General features: G+C 44.3%; 1 protein-coding gene and 2 pseudogenes across 10 annotated transcripts in view; 1 reads left to right on the top strand and 2 right to left on the bottom strand.

Moving 5' to 3' along the window:
- Window positions 1-1,053: 1,053 nt before the first annotated feature.
- APBB2 (amyloid beta precursor protein binding family B member 2) overlaps window positions 1,054-23,991 on the top strand; it is a 384,721-nt gene continuing 361,783 nt past the window's right edge. For 3 of the 10 annotated variants that reach the window (XM_086705182.1, XM_086705185.1, XM_086705181.1), the window contains exon 1: window positions 1,056-1,285. The gene's annotated coding sequence lies outside the window, so the exon portion shown is untranslated. Of the gene's footprint in view, window positions 1,286-23,991 lie in introns of all 10 variants that reach the window. The other 7 variants (XM_086705179.1, XM_086705178.1, XM_086705180.1 and 4 more) reach the window with 4 other exon arrangements.
- On the bottom strand, window positions 1,101-6,055 carry LOC147582029 (uncharacterized; annotated as a pseudogene).
- On the bottom strand, window positions 11,818-12,255 carry LOC147582030 (large ribosomal subunit protein uL16-like; annotated as a pseudogene).

The raw sequence follows: 23,991 nt of genomic DNA on the forward strand, positions 1-23,991 counted from the left end.
TAGCACTCCCGATGTTTTTTATGACATTTTTGAGTGATGATTGGGTGGATGTCTGCTCACCTCTTTGGACTGTAAGCTCTATGAAGGCAGGGATCTGGGTTTTTTTTTTATTCATTGGTACTCCCAGGCTTACTATAGATCTTAAGGATCCTCAATAAATTATGATAGTCGAAGCAATAAAGTACTGCCCACCCCAACCACACACAATCCTCACGTGAAGAGTAAGGACCAGCTAGGTGTGAGTTTGTTATTCAAGGAAGTAGTGCATTCCGGAAGTTTGGGGAAGAGGATGAGTGGTGAGGCGGCGCTATAACTTCATAGTTACCGTTTGTTTACTTCCGGCATTATCTTCCTGACACAGATCACAGATAAGGCTGTGTGTATAGGTACAGTAGTGGTTCTCAAAGTGTAGTCCTCTGACCGGCAGCACCAGCATTACCTGGGAACTTGTTAGATATACAGATGCTTGGGCCCCACCATAGGCCTACCTATTCAGAGACTCTGGAAGTGGGACCTATTATAGATAATATTCCTGGGGACGAAAAGGAAATTATGCTTTTCCCCTCCTGCAGGTTTGTTTCTCTCCTGAGGTGATCTTGCTGTGATTTTCACCTCAAGCAATGGTGTGTGTGGCATATGCCTGGGATTCTGCATAAGGAGGCAGAAGTTCTCGCCTACAAGTTGCAGCTGGGTGGGTGTGGGCAGCTGTCATCTGGGTACATCTTCCCATTATAAGGGATTGCAGACACGTGGGGGAAAAGACTAGCCAGCGATGAGGTTACCCAACTGCCTGCTGGTGCAGACAGACGCCAGGCCACATGGAGGGGATACTGGGCTGCATCGCGACTCCCAGCCCTTGGCTCACGGAACCCAGGCCCCCACTGCCTCCCTGCCATCTTCCCAGGTTATAGGGGAACCGTGGGTCCCAGAGGCCCCGCAGCCTCTGCCTGCAGGGGTCGCACGAGGAGCGCGGCCCGCCCCCTCCTCCCCGGCCCCCGCCCCCGGCCCCGCCTTTCTCCGGTTCGGCCCCCGCCTGGCCGGGTCCCTCCAGTCTCTCCTCGCGCAGCCGCCGCCAAAGCCTGGAGAAGTGGAATCTCGCCGGCGCCGCTGCCTGCGCGGGACTCGCGGAGCGGCACTGGGCATGCTCAGTCGCCGGAGCCCGTCCTGGTCTCAAGTAGGAAGCTCGTGCGCTGCACCCGCAGCTGATCCGGGCGCTCCGGGGAAGGCGAGATTGGAGCAGAGCGGCCGGGCGCCGGTGCCGGAGCGAGCGCGGCGCGCTTCGCTGGTGAGCCTCGTTTTCTTCCTTGCTTTTGCCCTGGACCCCAGGGCGGCCCGGGAGTGCTGGCGAGAGACCCGGGCAGCGGCAGCGGCAGCGGCGTGCGACGAGTGGCTGCGCGCAGCCCGGCTGCTGCTCCTCTCCTGCCGGCCCCTGGGGCTGCGCGGCCACTGCCGCCCGCCTCGCGGCAGCCACAGCTGCAGCAGCTGCCGCCGCATCTGCAGGGGGAACTCGTTGCGGAGTCCGGTGCACCCTGCGCTCGCGCCGCAGGGCCGGCCGGGTGGCACCGCGACTGCGGGCTCACTCCTTGACTTCCATCCCTCCCGCTTCCCGGCGCCCTGGTTCCCTCGGCAGCCCGGGCTTGGCGGGGCCTGGGGCGGGGGAAGACAGGGTTGGAGGGGGTGCGCCCGGGTGGGGGGCTGCGGAGGGGAAAAGTGAGGGCGGGTGCCGGCGGAGAAGAGCGCACACCCCCTTGCCCTGGTACCGGCCTCTGCTGTGCGGTTGGGCTCTCCCTCCTGGGGCGGCAGCGCGCTCCTGCCGGGGAGTTGGAGACGGCGCTGGCTTCTTGGGGGTTCAGACGCTAGCTGCTGGGAGATCAAAGGGGGAAAAGTTCATTTTCCTCTCGGCGGCAGAGAGCGTTTTAAGTAGAAAATGGCTGGGCGAAGGGGACCTAATCGGGAAAGCTGGCCACCGGGTCCTGAATGCCCCTCTGCTGCCCGGCGGGAGGAATGGAGGGTTGAACGTTGGAAATGACATTTGTTCGATGAAAACAGCGCTGGACGGAGCGAGGGGTGCCGAGTCCCATAGAAACAATGCTGGATGGTCTAGACCGCGGTGAAGAGATCTAGAACTGAGGGGGTAGGGGCGAAGGGCCGAGGGAGAGTGGAACTTGAATTAAACCAGGATAAATTGGAGAAATCAGATTTAGAGTTGTGGCCGTTTTGTAGTCAAGTTCTGCGCAGTTTAGAGCCACAACTGTCATAAACGTTTTTGGATGGATTGAGTGGTTGGGAGGGCCAAGATTGAGAAGAGACTAATAAGGTCAGGGTCAGAAGCTCCGACGAGACTGGGTTCTGGAGGGGGCATAGTTTTAACAAGTCCTTCAGTCACTGTCTTTACATTGCGCCTGATGAGTTAGGTGAAATACCTAAAGGATTATCATAAAATGATGCCAACAGTGGTGTTTCAGTTCCAAGAAATGAGGAAACTTTGGGAAATTGGCATTGGTTTGTCATTTGTTTAATATTTAACTGATTTAAACGAACAAAACAGTGGCTTCCTGATCTGTTGTTCTGGATTTGGGTCTCTTAAGTCTTTGATTTTTTTTTCCTTGTCATGGACTTCTATTTCAAATCTTGTCCTCAAAAGGCCATGATAATTAAGGATATCCAAGTTTGTGTAGCTGGCCTTTCAGGAACATAATCCTTGAAGGGGGATTTCTTTGTGAATTTAGGTAGCAGCTCTGTTGCGTTTTCTATTTGTAGCTTGAAAACAATAATTGTTCAACAGCTGTGTATGGTAATTTGCAGAATCCTAGAAATGCACTGATTTGAAAGGATGGCATTTCTCAGATGGATGAGGAACCTCGCGCTGGGGGAGATGCTGAGAGAACACAGGTGGCAGTAGAGTATAGTGGGCTAGGAGTCAGGATACCAAGGGAGACACACAGGCAAGATTTCTGTTGGCTTTTCTTCTGTCATCATCGTACTGCATGACCCCCAGAATCCCTTGAGGTCTTCATAATCTAGGGATGCCCCTGGGTATTTGCTCAGAGCTTTGGAGAAAGGGGTCTAAAGTTGAGATCCTTTTCCAGGGAAGGAGTTCCTTACACTTTATTCTCTTTTCAAAAGGATATTTTGAACTAGGTAATTCACCTCCGAGGAGCCAGCACCATTCAGCACTTTGTGAAACTTTTATGCAGTGGTAGTGGAAAAGCTTGATGAGCTGAAGTCTAAAAGACTGGCGTTTTACACTTAAATGGACTAATATGAGTAAGAGACTACAACATTATTTAAAAAATTACTACATCTTGCAAGAATCCACATGTACAAAGATAACGTATTTAAAAACTCTTTTTTTACTTTTTTAATGTCACGTTTCAACTTTCAATGATCTTTTTCCAGCCACCAGAAAAACAACAAACATTGAATTCTCTCTTTCTTTCTTTCTTTCTTTCTTTCTTTCTTTCTTTCTTTCTTTCCTCCCTCCCTCCCTCCCTCCCTCCCTCCCTCCCTCCCTCCCTCCCTCCCTCTCTCTCTCTCTCTCTCTCTCTTTCTTTCTTTCTTTCTTTCTTTCTTTCTTTCTTTCTTTCTTTCTTTCTTTCTTTCTTTCTTTCTTTCTTTTTCTTTCTTGTTACAGCAGGAATTAATACTGAAAGCCTTGCCCTAGTATTAGTACAGGGTTGGGGCGCCTGGGTGGCTCAGTCAGTTAAGCCATCAGATTCTTGGTTTCGGCTCAGATCATGATTTCACAGTTTGTGGGTTCAAGCCTTGTGTCCAGCTCTGCATTGCCCGTGTGGAGCCGGCTTGGGATTCTCTGTCTCTCTGCCCCTCCCTGCTCTCTCTCTCTCTCTCAAAATAAATAAATAAACTTAAAAAAAAATATTAGTACAGGGTTATGCTGAGTACTCTGATTTCACAGTATCTAAATTTGCCTTTTAAGAAAAATGGATTGTTCTCTATATCTTTTTTAGTTACACTTTTTAAAAAAGTTTATTTATTTATTTTGAGAGGGGGTGGGGTGTGTGGGCAAGAGAGGGGCAGAGAGAGAGGGAGAGATAATCCCAAGCAGGCTCTATGCTGTGAGCTTGGAGCCCGACATGGGGCTTGAACCCAACGAACTGAACTGTGAGATCATGACCTGAGCCGAAATCGAAAGTTGGGCGCTTAACCGACTGAACCACTTAGGTGCCCTTAGTTACACTTTTAAAATAGGCAGGACTCTGATGTTGTAACACCTTAAGTTTTCCATGGCTGTAGGGCTTTTAGGAAAGTATTGTAAGAAGGTATTAACTAGTTATGTGGGCAATTCTTATTTTCCTGCCCCACGTTAAGGAAACTAGCATTTGTTGAATGCTTGCTCTGTGCCAAGTCTGATATGAAGCTTCTTACGTATATTATCTTATGTCTCAGTATCTTTCACATGAATGTCAGCTTCCCAAGAAAGCCCCTCTGAGGAGGTGGACAATAGTTTGATTGCACAGCAATAGAACTTTAAAGTTTTATCTTATATGAGAATATTTCTGACGGTTTCGTTATTAAAGAAGCATTCTGTTGTGAAACATTTTTGATTTGTTATTTGGAATTAGATTTGATTGGAACAGCATGTTTTCAAAATGATTTGAATGTTTTAAATAATCTCTCTGGATTTAAAAACTGTTTTATGTTCGTTTATTTTCAACAGTGTTGTGCTACCAACACATAAACCTAACTGTAAGGGACATAAACCCAGATTACCCATTTTACTTCGAATGTGTTATTAGTGTTATTAGTATTCTGCCAGTTGATGGCATGTCTCAGTTGAAATGGTTTGTCAGACACAGGGTGACAGATTCTCCATAATAAAAGAGTCTGGTGGGATTTGGTGGAAAGACTACGAACCAGTGACTCCCAAGACTTGCCTTCTGAGTCAGGCTCTTCTGCTACTTTCATTTACTGTGTGATCTTGGGAAAGTCTGTTTCCTTGTCTGGGCCTCAGTTTTTCCATCTGTAAAATGAGGGAGTTGCAGTAGAGTGCACCTCTTATTGGGTTCTTTTGTCCCATTTCAGGAGTCTGTGATGCAACCATTTGAGGAGGTGGGGGTGGGGGCAGGGGGGTGGTGATTTGGACTTAATTTAGAGCATTAGATGAAGGTGATTTTGTGTTTCACTAGGTCTGGCCTATCCTGACCTGGCCTTTGAGGAATGCCTTTCCCTCCCCCCCTCCCTTTTTTTTTAACTTTTTTTTTAAATTTTTTTTTTTTTCCAACGTTTTTATTTATTTTTGGGACAGAGAGAGACAGAGCATGAACGGGGGAGGGGCAGAGAGAGAGGGAGATACAGAATCGGAAACAGGCTCCAGGCTCCGAGCCATCAGCCCAGAGCCTGACGCGGGGCTCGAACTCACGGACCGCGAGATCGTGACCTGGCTGAAGCCCGACGCTTAACCGACTGCGCCACCCAGGCGCCCCTTAACTTTTTTTTAAAGTTTATTTATTTTTGAGAAAGAGAAAGAGACAGAGTGCAAGTGGGGGAGGGACAGAGAGAGAGAGGGAGACACAGAATCTGAAGCAGGTTCCAGGCTCTGAGCTGCCAGCACAGACCTGGACGTGGGGCTGGAACTCATGAACCATGAGATCGTAACCTGAGCCGAAGTCGGACGCTCAACTGACTGAGCCACTCAGGCACCCTGTGGAATGCCCTTCCTGTTTTTGGCCAAATCCTTAACTCCCCTTTAGTTTTTGTCAAAGAATGGTTGTCATAAAATTAACTCTGTGGCCCTGCCAAGTCTAGGTAGGGGTAAGGTAATGATTAGATTTGGATAAAGCACATTAGATACTTGAAACTGTTTTATAGCATCTTCTGAGGGGAATCTCTGCTCTTGGGCATCAGATAAACTGAGAGAGAAGCCTCTACAGAGGCCACAGAGGAGAGTATCATATGTCTGGGGTGCCGGGCCTACTCCTAGGAAGTTTTGGCAAGCCCTTTCCATGTCCCCATCCTCTGTCTTCAGCCCTCGATTAGAAATGTAGCCCTTGCTCTCTGGAATAAAATTATCATTATCATTTCGTGTTAGCACCATCCCTGTATTGGGCAGGTGTCCAGGGCCTGCTTCTGCAGTAGCAGGAGTGGTGGCTTTTGAGAGACATCTACTCAGCTTTGGCAAGATCGTGAACTTTTTTCCTTTTCTTTCTTTTTCTTTTGGCAAGCTATGATGATGGGGCAGAGAACAAAGGAAACTGATGCATTTGGTTGTAGTGCGCTTTGCTTTCATGACATTCACAAAACTCAGTGTCGTTAACCTTCAAGCGAGGCAGGTGAGGAGACGCCAGAGTTGTTACCCACGTTTTAATAATTGATGATAAACAGGCAGTAAATCTAATGCTTCTGATGTTAACCAGGCTGCAGGGTTACTGGGCCTCTGGTAGGAGTGAAGCAGTAACTCAAACATGAGAGCCCTAAGGGAGGAAAGGCATAGAGGTTAGAAAGTCAGATCACTACTACAACTTGGCCAGAAGTAAGAAGTCTGGATCAATTTCAAAGTATTCGAGGCCTTGGGGCACCTGTGTGGCTCCGTCGGTTGACTGTCAGTCTCTTGATTTTAGCTCAGGTCATGATCCCGGGGTTGTGCGATCGAGCCCTGTGTTGGGCTCTGTGCTGAGTGTGGAGCCTGCGTGGGATTCATTCCCCCCTGCCGCCTCGTTCCCTCTCCCTCCCCCTCTGCCCCTTTCCCCCACTCATGAGCTCTCTAAAAATAAATCTTAAAAAGAAAAGTGTTAGAGGCCTTTAGGTGTAGACTCACAGGAGACATTTCCTTTCTGCATAATCTTATTTCCATTATGTTTGAATCCTACCTGGTCTTATAAGCATTGACCACATGCTAGGACAGACATTAGTTTTATCATCAGGAAAAAGGTCTAAATGTATAATGTATTGATACATAAAATGTACAGATTTATATGGACAAAGATGGGATGAGAACTTGGAAAAAAATGAATAGTATGGAATTATGGATTAAGGTATTTGTGATTTGACCGTGGTTATAAGTTCTGTTCTTTGCCTCTCATGGAAATCCTGCAAAATTTTGTCTGCTAGGTAATAACCGAGGTTTTAAAAGGGTAACTCTACTGGAAAGTATGCTTTAGGAATGCTCAGGGTGGAGGAAAAGTGGTTTCGTTGGTGTTTTTCTTTTAAAATAGGCTAAAAAGAATGCAGTTTTGTAACGGAGCTAGGAGAAGTGTGCTTAGGAGGAGGAGGTTGGAGAGAACCTGCAGAGAGCTCCAGAGAGTGAAGGGCAAAGCTGTTTTGGGAGAAGGAAAGCTTGGCATTACAGTGCTGTAGGATGTAGCGTTTTCAGAATTGCTGCCCTATAAATCAGATTTTAGTTTCCACACAATTTAAAAGTGCAAAGCATGGTGTTAGGCCTGCAGGCCATTGTCCGTTGGGGATGTGTTTGCTGGCCTTATCAAAATAATGATGATGCTGAAGTGAATGTTTTGTAAGTGTGTCTAAATTACAAGATGTGCCCTTTTTTCTTTTTTTTTTTTTTTAAATTTTTTTAACGTTTATTATTGAGAGACTGAGAGACAGAGAGACACAGAGTGTGAGCAGGGGAGGGGTAGAGAGAGGGGGACACATAGAATCTGAAGTAGGCTCCAGGCTCTGAGCTGTCAGCACAGAGCCCGACCCAGGGCTTGAACTCACAAACTGCAAGATCATGACCTGAGCTGAGGTCGGTTGCCCTATCTGAGCCACCCAGGTGCCCTATCTTTTTTCTCTTTTCTTTCTTTTTTCATGTTTATTTATTTTGAGAGAGAGCACACGTGCGTGTGCTGGGAAGGGGCAGAGAGCGAGGGAGAGAGAGAGAATTCCAAGCAGACTCTATGCTGTCAGTGCAAAGCCCGATGTGGAGGCTTGATCTCACAAATCATAAGATCAGTGACCTGAGCTGAAATCAAGAGTCGCATGCTTAATCAACTGAACCACCCAGATGCCCCATAAAGATGTGTCCTTTTTTCTCTGAAACTATACCCTTCTGATTTGGGGGTTAGATTTTTTTTTTTTTTTAATGAATTGGTGGGAATATTTTTATTTGGCAGCTTAATGGTCCATGAAATTGACAAGTCTGGGAAGCCAGGCCTGAGATGTCAGAGCCCTGCCTTTGGGATAGAGTGAGAAGTGTAGGCCAGGCCAAACTGGAGCTTATGGGTGGGCTGATGGGGCCTCTGGGCCTTCTAGGAATGTAGGGTCACTGGTAGAGACCAGGGTCTTAGGAGCTTGGAAGAAGCTAATTTTGAAAGTGCTCTGGGAACCAGCAGATATTTTTGAATTATAGCCCAAGAATGTCAAAGGAAGTGCCAAGAAGAAAGATGAGGGTCTGAGAGAGCAGAAAGGACAACTGAAATGTGAATTTCAGCAGGCAAGGCCTCAAAATGACAGCTCTTCATGTTGGTTTCTTTGCATGCAGGCCCCTTTCTGCCAAGGCAGCATGCTTTAGCAATTTGGCGTTGGTGCTTCTGGGAAATGCTGCTAGAGTCAAAGCCATAGAAATACAAGTGGTCTAACAGCCAGCTTGGTTTGGACCTTTGAGTATCAGGTCTTCCAGAGCAAGTAGGAAGCTTAAGAATAGTTTGCTCAGGGAATTGCAAACCCAGCTTATTTCTGTTTTAAATAGTAGGTTAAGAAAATGATGTATTTTCAAATAATACTTTAAAATCTGTGCTTAATGATATCTGGGTCTTGGTGGTCATCATGGCAATCTATTGTTGGAGCTCTTTGTGCTAAGAGCTTTATTGCCATTAACCTATTTAATTCTTACAAAATGCCGTAGTGCTGTCCCCATTTTAGAGATAAAGAAACTTTAGAGGTCCTTTTCACTAAAGCCTGCACAGTAAACAGTAATGCTAACCCTGTAACTGTAGTGAGTATAGAGGAGTCCATCAGAGGATTGCTGAGGGACTGACAGGATGAAGAAATAACATTTATTAATTAAGGGTCAACTACGTGCCTCGTGTTTTACAGGAAACATCTCACTTAGTCCTTTAGGGTACCTCCTTCTTATCTCTTCTGAGTGAGGAACCTTCCTAAATTCACCATTTGGGGAAGAGGTGAAAATTTCACCTTTCATCCATTTTCACAATGGACATTAACCTAAATCCACATATTTAATGGTGGAATTAGTTCTTTCATATTACGGTTCCAATATGCGTTTCTTTCATGTGCCCACAAATTGAGTAGCAGAAAATCCAAATATAATTTCTGAATGTGTCTGAAACTAGGGGTTGCTCTATAGCCTCTCTGGACACATTGCAGTCTAGAATGTTTCTACTGTGAAGACATACACACTGGAATCTGATTGGTTGTCACGTGCCGATCATGGGGCAATGCTAGGATGGCAGAGGTTTCTGATGACTGGGAGAAGGTGAGGTGAGAGTTTCCAGGTTTCTCCAGCTACTTGTGGCTGGCTTGAGACTTTTGGCTGCTGGAGTGGTGGGTCTGGAGAGAGAAATTCAGCACGCTTGTTGATGGTGCCTCTCTTTGGGAGCATCCGGCATGCTCCCTTCTGATTTTCATTGGATTTCCTAAGTGGACTTTTATCCTGGGCAAGAGAGTCTGCCTGTTTGCTGGGCAGTACTACTTGTCAGTGGAAGTGAATAAATTAGAATATCTTTAGCATGAGTTAGGTTCCTTGAGTTGATTTTTTTCCTGAGTGAACTAATACCAAATTTCTGAACCTAATAACTGAGGCATGGTCTGGACTCACAGGCATTATAGATACTTTGAGAAACACTGATTCAACCTCAGATTCTTCTACTATCTGACCAGAATTTCTTATCTTCTCTTATAACCAGGCTTTATTTATTTATACATTTTCCAGACCACTAGTGGAGACAGACAACAAGAAACCGTAGCTTCATTTATTTGTTCATGCCTTTGTTCAGCAGATGTTTATTGAGCACGTACGTTGTGCCAGGCACTGTGAGCAGTTCAGGAAGACAGAGGAATGTACCAGAGCACTGACTGTAAGGTGCGACAGGAGAGGCATGTGTGTGAAGTCTGAGGGAGTGGAGAGAAGGAAGGCTGTCCTCGCTCGGTGGGAGTGAGGAGCCATGGCGAGGGACTCCTAGTGTAAAATCCCCACTACAGAAACCCTATTCAGCTGACTCCTTTTCCATTTTCCTTCCCTCCATAGAACTGTTACAGCCTGTTTCTTCTATCCAATACCTGGGATTTGCCACTCCTTCCAATGGGAACCCAGAGATTTGGCCTTTCAAATCTCTATAGAGGTGGTTCTCAAAGAGGAGTGAGGGAGGGCAATTTTACCCTCCAGGGAATATTTGTCTTTCTTTCTTTCTTTCTTTCTTTCTTTCTTTCTTTCTTTCTTTCTTTCTTTCTTAGAGAGAGGGTGCAAGTGGGAGAGAGAAGAGAGAGAGAAGGAGAAGAATCTCATGAGGGTCAGAGAGAAAGAGAGAGAGAAGAGTGGGGCTCACCCAGAGTGGGGCTTCTGCTCACGTGAAGTGGGGCTTGAGCTCACCCAATGTGGGACTGGAACTCCTGAACTGTGAAATCATGACTTAAGCCGAGGTCAGATGCTTAATGACTGAGCCACCCAGGCGCTCTTGGAGACATTTTTGATTGTCATGACTGTGGAAGGAGCACTACTGGCATCTAGTGGGTAGAGGCCAAGGATGCTTGTAAATATCATACAGTGCATGCATGCACAAGACAGCCTTAGGGAAAGGTGGTGGCAGGTGGTTAATAGCCAGATTCTTAGGCTTCCAGTCTTGCTCTGCAATTTAATAGCCACATGACTGGGGACAATAGAATTACAGAATTACAGGTGGAGAACAGAATGTACAGTGCTTTAGTTTCATCATCCATAAGTAGGAATAGTGATGGTGCCTATATGATATAGTCGTTAGGAGGTTTTCATGAGTTAATATTTGAATATAATAATGAGCAATACTTGGCATGAAGTAAGATCTTAACAGTTATAATTATTTTTTATTTTCAGCAAAAACTTTAACTTTTGACTCCAGAGAGCTTGAGTTTAGAGAATCCAGGGCAGCTGAGTTTGTGGCACCATCTCTCTGTATGCTTTGGTGTAAGAATTGGCCATTGTTTTTGTTTCTCTGGTTCCTTTTTGTCCATGGGTTTTATTTTCCACTGTTTCCACCTCTTGATTCTAGGACTTTTGATAGCTTTGTCTTTCATCCTTTTTTCCCAGGGACCCAGATTTATGTCCTTAATGAACCTTTCCCTGGAGGGCTGAGAAATATATTTATGATTTTTTCTTAGCTCTTTCTATTTTGGGAATGGTGAGAAAGCAGGAAGCAGGTCAGGGGAGACCGCCTTACTTCCTGATTGTCACAGCTCCCTTCTCTATGAAGTTCCACGCAAGAGTGAGAGGCAGGTGGTAGTGCCTGCTTAGTAACTAACTACCTCTTCCCTCTCTCCACCCACCAGCTCCACCCCCAGGTTAGGTGCCTACTACTTCCAAAATACCCTGTAATTGGGCCACAACATTATCTGCCTGCTTGAAATCATTTCTAAAAATCAAAGCAAAGATGTAGAATGTATCAGTGGGATTTAAAACGTCTTGGTCCTCTACTTGAAGTCTTTGGAGTTGTTCTGAAAACAAAAGAGCAAACTTGTTACCTTAGGTGGCAGTGTCTCTGTGGCCTACAACTGTGTCTTCCTTTCACTTGCAAAAGTGCTCATGGTCCTTGCTGGCTTTCCACAGGAAGATGGGCTTGTGGCTGCCACTCAGCAGATCAGATTTACTGTCAAATTTTGCTAACATAATTGACCTGTAAAGATTGCCATTCTGTGTTTTGAATGGTATCAACAGACTTGAGAAAAGTAAGAAGTTAAGTTGTCATGAGCTTGCTTGCTTGCTTTCTTTCTTTTTTTTTTTTTTGACAGGAAGCAGGATTTATTGGTGGGCATGAATGGGGAAGGGCAGTGCTGAGGTTCACATGAGTGCAGAGCCCACCATTTGTCCAAGGGGCCACGATTAGGGATGTATTTGACTCCACAGCGATCTGGAATGAGCTGCTTTTTAGCCACACCATGTCTTCAAATTCGTCCGCATTAAACTTAGTAAAGCCCCACTTCTTGGAAATGTGGATCTTCTGGAGCCCAGGGAACTTGAACTTGGCCCTACGTAGGGCCTCAATCACATGCTCCTTGTTCTGCAGCTTGGTACAGATGGACATGATGACTTGGCCAATGTGGACCCTGGGGCTTTCCGGAGGCACCCCGCATACCTGTCTGGAGCCTAGATTGGAGAAAGCGTGAGGCCAAACCTCAATGTCCACCGGAAAAAAACTCTCTCTAAGGTCCCTCAGGGCAGTCCGTACAACCAACAGGCAAGTTGTCATAAGCTTTCTAATTCCTTCCCCATGACACAGTTATCTCTCCCCTGAATGAGAGCAGTGGCCTCTCAGTGGCCTCCTGGCCTTTCCAGCTCCATTCATTCAGTTTGGCTTCCAAAGCGCTGGGCGCTGTTCCAAATGCTGCCTGTGGAAACGGACCAGGGTGGAAACTGACCAGGATGGCCACTGTGTCTGCCTGCCTAAACTCTGTGTCTGGCGGGAGAGACTGACTACTGTGATAAAATGTGATGTGTGCTACCAGGAGGGGAGGTGGGAGGTACTCCATGCTTCCGAGACTCGCATCTGCCCTGGTTGGGTGTAGGGGGTGTGTCAGGCACAGCTTCCTTCCAGAGGAAAGGGTAGACAGCATGCCTGGCACCTCCACATCTGTAAGGTGCCCCTGACTCCAGACTCCTGCTTGGAGCTATGTTGTTGCTGATGGTGTGCCTCCCTTCCTTCCCACCACTGTGGCCTCTCGTTGAGTTGCCTTCTCTGTGATCTCTCTGTTCATTCTCTGCACTGCCTGCAAAGTGATCTCCTGAAATCCTCTGCAGGTCCGGGCATGCCCATCCCAGCTCTCCAGGGGCTCCTCATTGCCCTCAAGATGATGTGCCAGCTTCTTGGCATCGCACCTGGTACCCTTCATGATCTGCTTTGCTCTCCATCTCATGCTCGGAGCTTGAGCCACACCGTTCTCACGACATGCCCTTTTGGCTTTGGGGCTTTTATCCTCTGTTTCCATTGCCTGCAACCATTCTTACTGTCGATGTATTCTTTACTTGCTTGACTTTTGTTTCTCCTTCAGAAGTAGCTTAATCATCATCCACCTCAGTGTGTGTCAGAATGACTGGAGGGCTGGCTAAAACACACATTCTCCCCTTACCCCCAGAGTTTCTGACTCCCAGGACTGTGGGGTGGCCCCATCAAAGTTTGTACTTCTAACAATATCCTGGGTGATGTTGATGCTGCGGGTCTGGGGACCATGCTTGGGAGACCCTAGGTACATGGTCACCAAGGACAGGGTGACTGGCTCTTTTTTGCTTCCACTGTGAGCGCCTGACAATCTCTCTTACATCAAGCCTTTGTTGTCATACTGCTTTGCAACTATTTACTTTCCTGGCTTCTCTTTAGTCTGTAAGCCCCTTGAGGGACAACACTGTTACTTCTTCATCTTTGTGCTCCCAGTGCTTAGAAATCCTGGGTGCTCATTAAACATTTGTCAAAGAATGAATATATAAATGAAAAATAACTTTACCATTGGAGGCTTTAATAAATATGCCCCAGAACGTATTTTAGCAGCTAGTTTTTCTGACGGTTTCCCCCACAGTTGTGAAGGTATAGGCTTATAACATGCTGTTAATGAGATCAGCATGCGTTTGGTTAACATAAGAGCCAGTTAGCTGTGTGGTTTTGTGTCCAAATTCTAGAAAGGTCTAGGGGAGGGACTAATACTAAGCATATTAGTGTTTCTGGAATTACTCAAAAATACATAGGTTTTTAAATAGTGGCTTGGTATGAAAATATGTGTCCAAAAGATATGCAGATGTCATTTAATTTAGCAACCATAGCATAACTGTGGTCTTTTTATTTGAAATAATAAATCTCAGTGAACTGATATTAAATGTAACCAGATGTTTAAGCAATCCTTTCTTTAAGCCAGAGGGAGGGATAGCTAGAATACTTCATGTGCTTACTCATTCCGTAGATGTTTATTGAGCATCTATCTACTATGTGCCAATAGGCCCTAGGACTATGGCAATGAGTAAAACACTCCTGCTTTCTCAGTGGGAGGTGCCAGAGGGAAAATAGAGTTGGGTGATGTGATGCACGGTGCCTAGAGGGCTCCTTTAGATCAACTGGTAGGAAGTGACTTATTAAGCTGTGTCCTGATTGACAGGAAGTGATGGCCATGTCGAGATCATGACACGACAGGAAGTGATGGCCACGTCGAGATCATGACATGGAAGGGAGCAGTTTAAGGCCACGGGAATGGTGCAGAGGGCCTCACTTTAAAACCTGTCTTTGAGGATCCCTGATGCCCCTGTAGTCTTGAAGACTGGATTGACGTCACCTTATTATTATTATTATTTTTTAATGTTTATTTATTTTTGAGAGAGAGAGAGAGAGAGAGACAGTGTGATCAGGGGAGGGGCAGAGAGGGAGGGAGACACAGAATCCGAAGCAGGCTCCAGGCTCTCAGCTGTCAGTACAGAGCCCGATGCAGGGCTGGAACCCATGATCCGTGAGATCGTGACCTAAGCCGAAGTCAGATGCCCAACCAACTGAGCGACCCAGGCGCTCCCCCCCTCCACCCGTCACCTTATTATTGTGCTTGCTAATTCAGATCCAGGCTCAAGCCTTGCTTCCACAGCTCCGAAAGCAGTACTTCCCAAAGGGTGTTCAGTGAAACCTGAGTTATGGGAAATATGTTGGGAATAAGGTTTCTGCCATTGAGTTCAGAAAACTGCATGCACCTTCTCTTTCCATTAACATATTCAGGAGGTTAACTACATTTAGTCCCGCGTTTGCCCACGGGCCTACTTTGCGCAGCATCTTCTGAACTGATGTATCTTGTTGCACACCTTGGACAGTCAGCTCTAAAGCTGCTGCTTCGTGCACACCTAAAAGAATATTTCACGTGAGGCAGGCTTCTCTCTGCTCTTCACGTTCCACTTCCCCTTTGGTGACTTTGATTGTGGAAGAGAAGGTGGGAGTGGGATTTCTCACATTGGTTTTCCAAATGCCTTGTGCCCAGTGGATCAGTCCACTGATTTGGGTGCAAAGGTAAGTGGCGTTTAGAGCCTGAGAGGTCATTGTTCGTTCGCTGCATTCGGGGAGGGGTTGGCTGTAATGTCATGTCCATGCAAGCGGTTTCTGCACACGCTTTAGCCTCTGTTACTTTAATGGAGAATGGTTTGTGGTTGAGTTATTCATTCTGTCTTCTTTTGGGTATGTAAACATCGCTTTGGGTGTCAGCTGACCCTGAGTAGAAGTAGGGGGAGAGGAGTGATCTGCTGGGAGTTGCTAAGGGTGAGCCTTAGGTATGAGAACATTAAGCTTGGGTCAGACGCTGTGTACTGAACCTTTACTGATGTTTTGGAATCTTAATACCAGCTTAAAAAATACTGGCATTTAGATTTCCTTTCAGTTGAGGTATGTTTGGTTTGGGCCCTTCCTGAAGTCAGAGCAGATGGACAGGGTCTGTCTTTTTGAAGTTTTGTTGTTGACCTTTATGGTTCTAGTTTGGCACAGCAAGCCCGGAAAGGTTCAAGGTGGGATAAGCTCACTGAAAACTTTCATTTGAGGGAGAGTCCAAGATGAGTCTTTTTGTAGAATAATTCAGAGTAAAAGAGCATTTGGCTCATTTGCCAGGGTTGTGGGGAGGCTCCCATCCTGTGCTGCTGATTTTTTGTGCTTGGGGCAATTTCCAGAAAGAGGCGGTGTGGGGCCTGACTGAGAAAAAGGTTAAAGAAGCTGCAGATACAGATGGAATAGTCCTGGAAATGGCCCACCCAGCGAGGGAACTAGTGGTGGGGCACTAGAGGGAATACCTGGGGTTTCCTTCTAGTTCTAGGAATTTGGAATGATTAGTGCTTTTGGGTCCTCTGTGTTGGGGCACTGTGTTTGCATGGGTTGTGCTCTCCTTAAATGAAACAGAAACTTCAGTATGAGTGGTGGATATATGGGATACCATTACTGTGCACAGGATTGCCGTGTCTTCAATTATCTAGTATCCCCAAACTCCTGCATTCAAATGATATACATTCCAGGGACTTGAGCAGGAAGTGTGAGAAGTAGTGGAACAGAAGTAACACTCACTGCTCTTATGCATGAGACCTAGCAGTTGGGTCGGTGTTGTTTTCTAAAAATGTCTTTTTTTCTACATCTTGAGGTTATTTCTACTAAAATGAGTAAAGGAAGTCTTGCATTCCCTCAACTTAGGTATAATTGTCTCCCGGTCAAAGTCAGCTCCTGCTGACTTGAGTTTTATTTCAACTTAAATCATTTTCCTTTACTGGTACTAGATCCTGCTGTTCTATATATTACATGTATATATTTTGCAAGCCACAAGTTGAAACAAGAAACAAAAATAAGGCATGGAGTTTTATTGAATTTTATCTTTTCCCCCCTTAGTTCTGAGAACATGTGAATTGCAAGAAAATCAGTATGAAAAAGCTGGGGAGAATGTTGATTTGCGGTATTATTATTTTTATTTCCTAGGAAGAAAACAGGTTTTTCATTAGATGCCATTGCGTCGTTTTCCACTGAGAGCAATAATAGTGGGATGGATGGCCATATCCGGAGTTTGTATACATTTTTGCTTAAAATGTAAACGTTTTTTGTATGAACTTTGCTAAGGTGTTGCCCTCTTCCTGCAGCAGCAACTATTATACAGTATGGTTGTGTCTTGCCAAGGACAATTTCCTTTTATCAGAGTGAAACTTCAGGCAATCTTAACTTATTTCTACCATAGGGGAGCTTGGAAGATACGAGTGTTCATGAAAGCACATGTATTTTTCCTTGGCCGTTGACCTTGAAAGTAAATTTTTGAAAAACTTGAAGATCTATTATTTTGATTGATGGTTAGGTTGAAGGATACTCAATGTGATGTAATTATACAAATTTCATTTGCATAAAGCAAAAGATTACGAGAGAATGAGTAGAAATGAAAACGGAGTGCTTGCGTCGTGGGATCATGGATGATTTTGTTGGCTTTCTCATTCTTCTTCCTCCCTGACCGTCATTAGTGTTTTTATGTCCTTTTGGCACGCAGTAAAAGGGGGAAAAACATGTCCTCACATGTTCATTTTTGTGTCCTCTAGAGGATGTGCATTTCAGAGCGTTTCTTCAAGGAGGCTAACTGGGAACAAAAAAGAACTGGCAATATGCTTAGTGAAATAAGCCAATCACAAAGGGACAGTTATTGAATGAAGGTATTTATGGGTCCCAGAATAGTGTAATTCATAGAGACAGAAAATAGAAAGGTGGTCGCCAGGGGCTGGGGTAAGGAGGAGATAACGGAGAGTTAGTGTTTAATGGATCTAGAGTATGTATGATTTGAGGAAGATGAAAAAAGTTACAAAGACAGGTGTTGGTAATGGATGTACAACACTGTGATTGTACTTAATGCCACGGATCTGTACACCTAAACATGGTCGTAACGGTAAATTTTGTTATGTGTATTTTACCACAATCAAAGGGAAAAAAAAGTTTAAGCTAAAAAAAACCAAAAAACAGAGAGCTGTTCCCGTTTCCTTCCTGTGCCCTCACCGACTGAAGCTGCTCTAGGCATGCTCTGATCTTGGTGTAGCCTGCCACTGGGGCTGAGGCTTTGAGGGGTGCAGAGGGCACAGACCCCAGCATCTGGGGGGGATGTTTAAGGGCTGCTTGACCTGAACATGATCCCAAGCTCTTGTCTTTTAAAAAGCTTTCTTTTATGAGAGATGAACCCTGAAATTGTGAATTGGGTAGGCTCTCTGTGGGACATAGTTTTGGCCATGCCTGTTACTGACTTCTAGGAAATGAAACAGTTTGGTAAAAATTAATCTTCATTTGAATGTCTTCCCAAACTATGGCACTTTTCCCATTTATCTCGTTGAGTGTTTCCTCAAAGCCAAGTGACTGCATGGCCTAACTTTTCTTTCGTCTTATTCGTGTTATTCTCAAGAGAGAGTCGGCTGTCGGTCTGGACAGGACTGAGTTTCAGTTTGGGCCCTGCCCTGGGCAGGTGGATATAAGTGGGTACCCTGCCTGAGCCACAGCTTCTCCCGTCTGTAAAATATCTGGAACGATTCATACCGGGAACGATTCATTCTAGAATAACCCCAAATTTGTTATTGGGCTGTAGAAGATGGTTCTTGATCAAAACTTAGATATTTTTAGGAATTAAAATATTTTAAAAGATCTTTTAGAAAAGGCAAATGGAAAGATATTTATAATTGGTAGCAGATTTTTCATGCTTTGTGTTCAACGCTCTGAGAGTTTTTGTTACCTCATCTCCTGCTTTTTTATCTTCAGAAAGTGTGAATGCTAGTCCCTCGGAGTGTTTTGTACCCCTTATTACAGTTGGATAGTCTTGGAATACCTGTGGATTCGCATTTGATCCTGGGTCAGTCTCAGTGCAGTGCCCCTAAATAAGTTACCTCCTTTCCCTCACCTATGGGAGGATCCTATAGAAATTATAAGGGTTAATGTTTATTGAGCACTTACTGTGAAACAGTGGGCACTGTGGCATGTGTTACATGGAGGGCATCATTTGGTCCCATGCCTCTGTGAGGTAGTTGCTGTAATTACCCTCAATATAGGTGGGGAAGCTGAGGCTTACCAGTGTCCAAGGACATACATACAGCTGGAGCAGGTGATCGGATTGAGCTGAATGTCGATTATGAGGACAGAACTTGGCACTGGGGAGGCACTCGGTACATGTGAATGCGGCATGTATGTGTGCATGTGTGAGCACACACACACTGCACACCCTTAAATTAATATTTCCCCCGGGTACAAGAGTTACTAGGTTGCAAAATCTGGAATTCCCTGGGAGCTTAAAGAGTATCTAAGTGTGGGAAGGCTCATGTTAGCAGCACAAAGTGTATTTGGTTGTGATTGTAGCTGCTTTGCATTTTTTTCCAATTTCTTCTTTAAACAAAGAAAATTTCCATATACTCTGTAGGATTAATATGTACTTTTAAAAGATGTAATTGAGGTTTCACTGTTTTTCTTTAGGAAAAAGCCAGTTATTTCTGTAATCATTAAGCATCCTGTCCTGAGAATAATTACGGAGGATAAGCTGCAGCCACCAGGGGTGTGCAACTGGCAGTCTTGGAATGTTCTGTAAATATATTAGCCTGAAAATTGCATTTTAATGTGGTGTACTAGTGAAATAGAATTTGACTTGCTAAATTATTCCATGTTAATAATGATCTTTTTCTAAGGAAGGCTGTTACTTTATTAAAAAAAAAAAAAAAAAAAAAAGGTCGTTTGTATCTTCCAAAATAATTGAACTGTCCTTTGGGGTAACCTGTTAGTACTTTCACTTCTACTTGACTCTGGATAATTCATGGAATTTCAGGTCAAGAATTTGATTTTAGGAAATATCATTTTCTCTACAGTTTGCTTTGAGTAGCTTTGACCTACATCATATCCCAACTGAAATGCTATATTTTAATATTTAAAACAAGTTAAGGCAGCTTATGTGGTACTACACGTGATCTCAGCTCGCAAAATGTATGCATTTAGATATCAGTGATGCCTTCTTTAATTTTTTTTAAATGTGTATTTATTTTTGAGAGAGAGCATGAGCAGGGGAGGGGCAGAGAGAGAGAGAGAGACAGACAGACAGACAGAATCAAAAGCAGGCTCCAGGCTCTGAGCTGTCAGTGCAGAGTCCGACGCGGGGCTTGAACTCACAAGCCTTTGAGCCGTGAGATTATGACCTGAGCCAGAGTAGGCTGTCCAACTGACTGAGCCACCCAGGCACCCCATATCAATGATGCCTTCTAAGAAAACCATTTCAAAGACTAACTCCTGAGCAGTGGGTTGGTTAACAGTTATTCATGCCAGAGATTTCCCCCAAGTTTATTTAAAGAGCCAAATGCTGAATTAACTTGTTTTGGAAGTTTCTGGTTGCTTCCCTCACACACAGAGAAAATCAGGCTGTCCATGTGTGGTGAACATATTTCTCATGATTAATAGATGAATAAAATACAGTTGATGATAGAGTGAATGCACAGGTTTGACACCAGACTCTGGAAGAATAGGGAGGCTCTTAGCAGGAGAAATTTGAAACACCCATTTCCTTGAAGAATTGTGTACTTCGTTTACATTTTCCAAATTTTTATTAGGCTAATTTTTATTAATCAAAATTTGAAGGCAATTTGAAGGTTACATGTAATCTTAAACTGTTGGTTGTAGACCCCAGGGAATCATTACCTTTCAAAAGAAGGGAGCACTTCTATTAAGAGTTTTAAAAAGAAAATATCAACTATCAAATAGGTCACTGTTATAGAAGATGGTTTAATTCTTGTTCATCAGTCAAAACTCAGAGATGTTGGCTTAAATGAAAAAAATGGAGGTAAAAGAGTGGGAAGCCAAGCAGATTATAAGTACTTGAAGTTTTTCTGTGTATTAACTGGCTTCCATTTGAGAGAAATACTTGCTTTCTCACGATAAAGAAAATTTCTCTTGTACTTAAAACGTGTTTACATTTTGGTTGTGTCCTGTTTACCTCGTATGTAAAGAAACCCTTGGATCTCAAACTTTTAGCCACTCCTTATTCAGAAGGGTGATTTGAGAAGGAGCAAATCTTGCATCAGTGAAGAGGAAAACTGGTTAGAGAAACAGAGTCATTTCTCTGCATCTTTGGAGTCAGTACTATACAGGTCATATCCGTTAGGGGTTGAACTGTGTCATTCTCCCCCGCCCCAAAGATAAATTGAAGGCTTAACTAACCCCTGGTACCTGTGAATGTGACCTTACATGGAAAAGGGACTTGGGGCGCCTGGGTGGCTCAGTCGGTTAAGCGTCCGACTTAAGCTCAGGTCACGATCTCACGGTCCGTGAGTTCGGGCCCCGTGTCGGGCTCTGGGCTGATGGTGCAGAGCCTGGAGCCTGGATCCTGCTTCAGATTCTGTGTCTCCCTCTCTCTCTGCCCCTTCCCTGTTCATGCTCTGTCTCTCTCTGTCTCAAAAATAAAACGTTAAAAAAAAAAAATTAAAAAAAAAAAAAAAAGAAAGACACAAAGGGAAAAGGGACTTTGAAGATGTCGTCATGTTAAGATGAGGTCATACTAGAGTAGGGTGGGTCCTTAATCCATTATGACTGGTGACCTTATGAGAAGAGGGAAATTTGGATGCCGACCAAATGAGAATGTCATGTGGAGGTGGGGGCAGACTGGAGTTACACTGCCACAAACCAACCAATGCCCGGGGCCTCCAGCTGCTGGAAGAGGCAAGAAGGGACCCTCTCCCAGCGGCTTCTTGGAGGGAGCTCGGGCCTGCTACCATGATATCAGAACTCCAGCCTCTAGAACTGCTGAGACAATAAATTCCTGTTGTTTCCGCCTCCCAGGTTGTGATTGTTACAGCAGCCACAGGAAGCTGCAGGACAAGTCAGACCTCCAGAGTTTGAATCCTGGCTTCACATTCTAATGTTGTGATTGATCTTAGGCAAGTTACTGAACCTCATGGTGCCTTGGTTTCCTCATCTATAAAGTAAGGCTAAAAAGAGTATCTTCCTCATGTAGTTGTTTTGAAGGTAATGTATGTATGATACTTTGAACAATGCTATTATATGTAAAGAAAATAGTCATTTTAGAGCTATAATTGACTTTTTATCATTCAGCAAATATCCCCTGAGTTTCCTTTTTAATAACAGGCCCTATGCTAGACAGTAAGTGAACCAAGCAGACAGGATCTCTGCCCTCACAGATCCTTCAGGTGATCTTTCCCTCTATTAATGTGAAGAAGAAAGGAAAGTGGATTCCATGTGGCATCTTAATGAGCAAGAACCTTTCCTTAGACCTCAGAGAGTCTGGTGCAGAACCTGTGTACTGGACAGGCAGTGAGCATGCAGCCAGACTGCCTGGGGTCAAGTTCAGGTTCTTACTAGCTCTCACCTTAGGTGGTAACAGAATTTTTAACTTTCTCTGCTTCCACATCTGCAAAATGGGGACATAATAAGAATCTTTTTCAATAGGGTTATAGTGGTGAGGATTAAATGAGTTAAAATGCATAAAGTACCTAGAATGGTAAGCACTTCATGAATGTCTTTGTATTATGAAATGAACCCCGAAAGATCCTAAATCTATAAATGAATTTTTGTGATATTTATAATAAGCATGGAGAACTCAAGTATGGATTAGATGTAGCTCCTTTCCACATAGATTCATGGTCAAGGTGAGGGAGACTTATTTATTTACATGTTAGTGAAAAGGCCTATGGACAAAAAATGGTGGTAGAAAGTAGGAGCATGATTAATTCTCCTTGGAGGACCAGGGAAGGTTTCCCAAAGATGGGTTTTAGAGGTTGAATAGGAATTTGCCAGGCAGCAAAGGAAGGAAAGAATATTAGGGGAAGTGAGAGTAGTACATCCAAAAGTCTGAGGTCTTAATGCCATGATAGGTACAGGAGACACCCAGTGGTCATTCACAGCGGTGTAAGGGTGTAGATATGTCCTAGAGCCAGGATTCAGACTTTGACGCTTACTGCCGTGTAACCTTAAGCTATTTTCTTGACCTCTCTGTGCCTCTGTATTTTCATCTTTTAAGTAGTGATAACAGGCTTTGAGGGAATTAGATGAATATATTAATTTGAAGTGCTTAGATCAGTGCTTGGCCAAAGTGCATGCTCAAGAAGTATTGGCTCTAATTAATGTTACTACTCTTGTATTTGCTATTGAAAGACAAGGTAGGCTCACTTAATACTCTCATTCTAATCCACAGGTTCCTGTGGGCCTTGTATAAATGCTGCACCCTCAGGTCCGTGTACTTTCTTGAAAAACTTTTACCATTTGAACGTTGGGATTAGGAGGTAAAGAAAATACAGTGTACTTGGTTTAAATAGAGGAAAAAATGATTAAGATAGGCTAGACATTGGCACAGAGCTATGTGCAGATTGCTGATTAGGCAAAATAAAAAAAATAAACCAGCATGTTGAGCCAACATAGTTTTGTTTTTAAATCTGGCGAACCACCTGTATCTCTAAGTGATCAATTTAAAGATGGCTTTGGTTTGTTGTGAATTGTCTCCAGATTACCTGGTGACGGCAGTCTGTGTTCTGAACCACTGTAAGTTTAAACAAGCCACCCCTGGAATGCAGTCTCCTGGTGGCGCCACCCAGGTTGGCGTGTGTTCGGAGGTGAGAGGGCACATACGGCCTTGGATTTCTTTGGCTGTCCTTCTCAGGGCTGTGATGTTGCAAATGCATGATTTCAGCCATGGTCCCACTCACTTTTATTTTTATTTTTTGAAGGGGGATGTCATTTCCGATTGTGGTTTTTCTTTGATTATGAAAGTAAGATGTGCCTGTTATGACAAGACTTAGGCAAAAAGAAACTTAAAAGTAAAACAACACGAGAAATTTTAACATTTGGAGACAATAATTGTTAATACTTGGAGTGGAGCCTCTTAAGCCCCCTCTCGCTTGCAAAAAAAAAAAAAAAATCTCAACTACAGGGGCAGCTAAGGCCAGTGTTGGGCAAGGGGCAGGCTGATGAGTGAGGTTTTTGGGGAGATGCTTAATTAGAAATTGTTCTGGAAAATTCAGGTCATAAACAACATAATAGCAGTAATAGAATTATTTTACATTAAAGTGTTGGTGATAATAAGTGGGCAAAGTTTATATCTGTTCATCCAACATGTACTTATTGAGCACCAGCTAGATGCTCAGGTTGCAGCATGCACACAGCAGGCAGAACTGAGCTTTCCTGGGACTTGCACCATTGTCAGCATTTTAGACGGTAACTAAATAAAATAGTCGAGGTTATAAGGTGTAAGTGCCATGGAGAAAAGCAGAGCAGGCTATGGGGCTGGAGAAGAGGGGGCTTAGGGGGAAGGGATGTGATTTTACTTATTTTATTAATTTAATAAAATTAATTTAATTTGATAAATAAAAATAAGATAACATTAATAAAATTAATTTTTAAA

The sequence above is a fragment of the Puma concolor genome, chromosome B1, assembly GCF_028749965.1.
Source record: "Puma concolor isolate L17-30 chromosome B1, mPumCon1.1.hap2, whole genome shotgun sequence".
In the NCBI taxonomy this organism is placed as follows: Eukaryota; Metazoa; Chordata; class Mammalia; order Carnivora; family Felidae; genus Puma; species Puma concolor.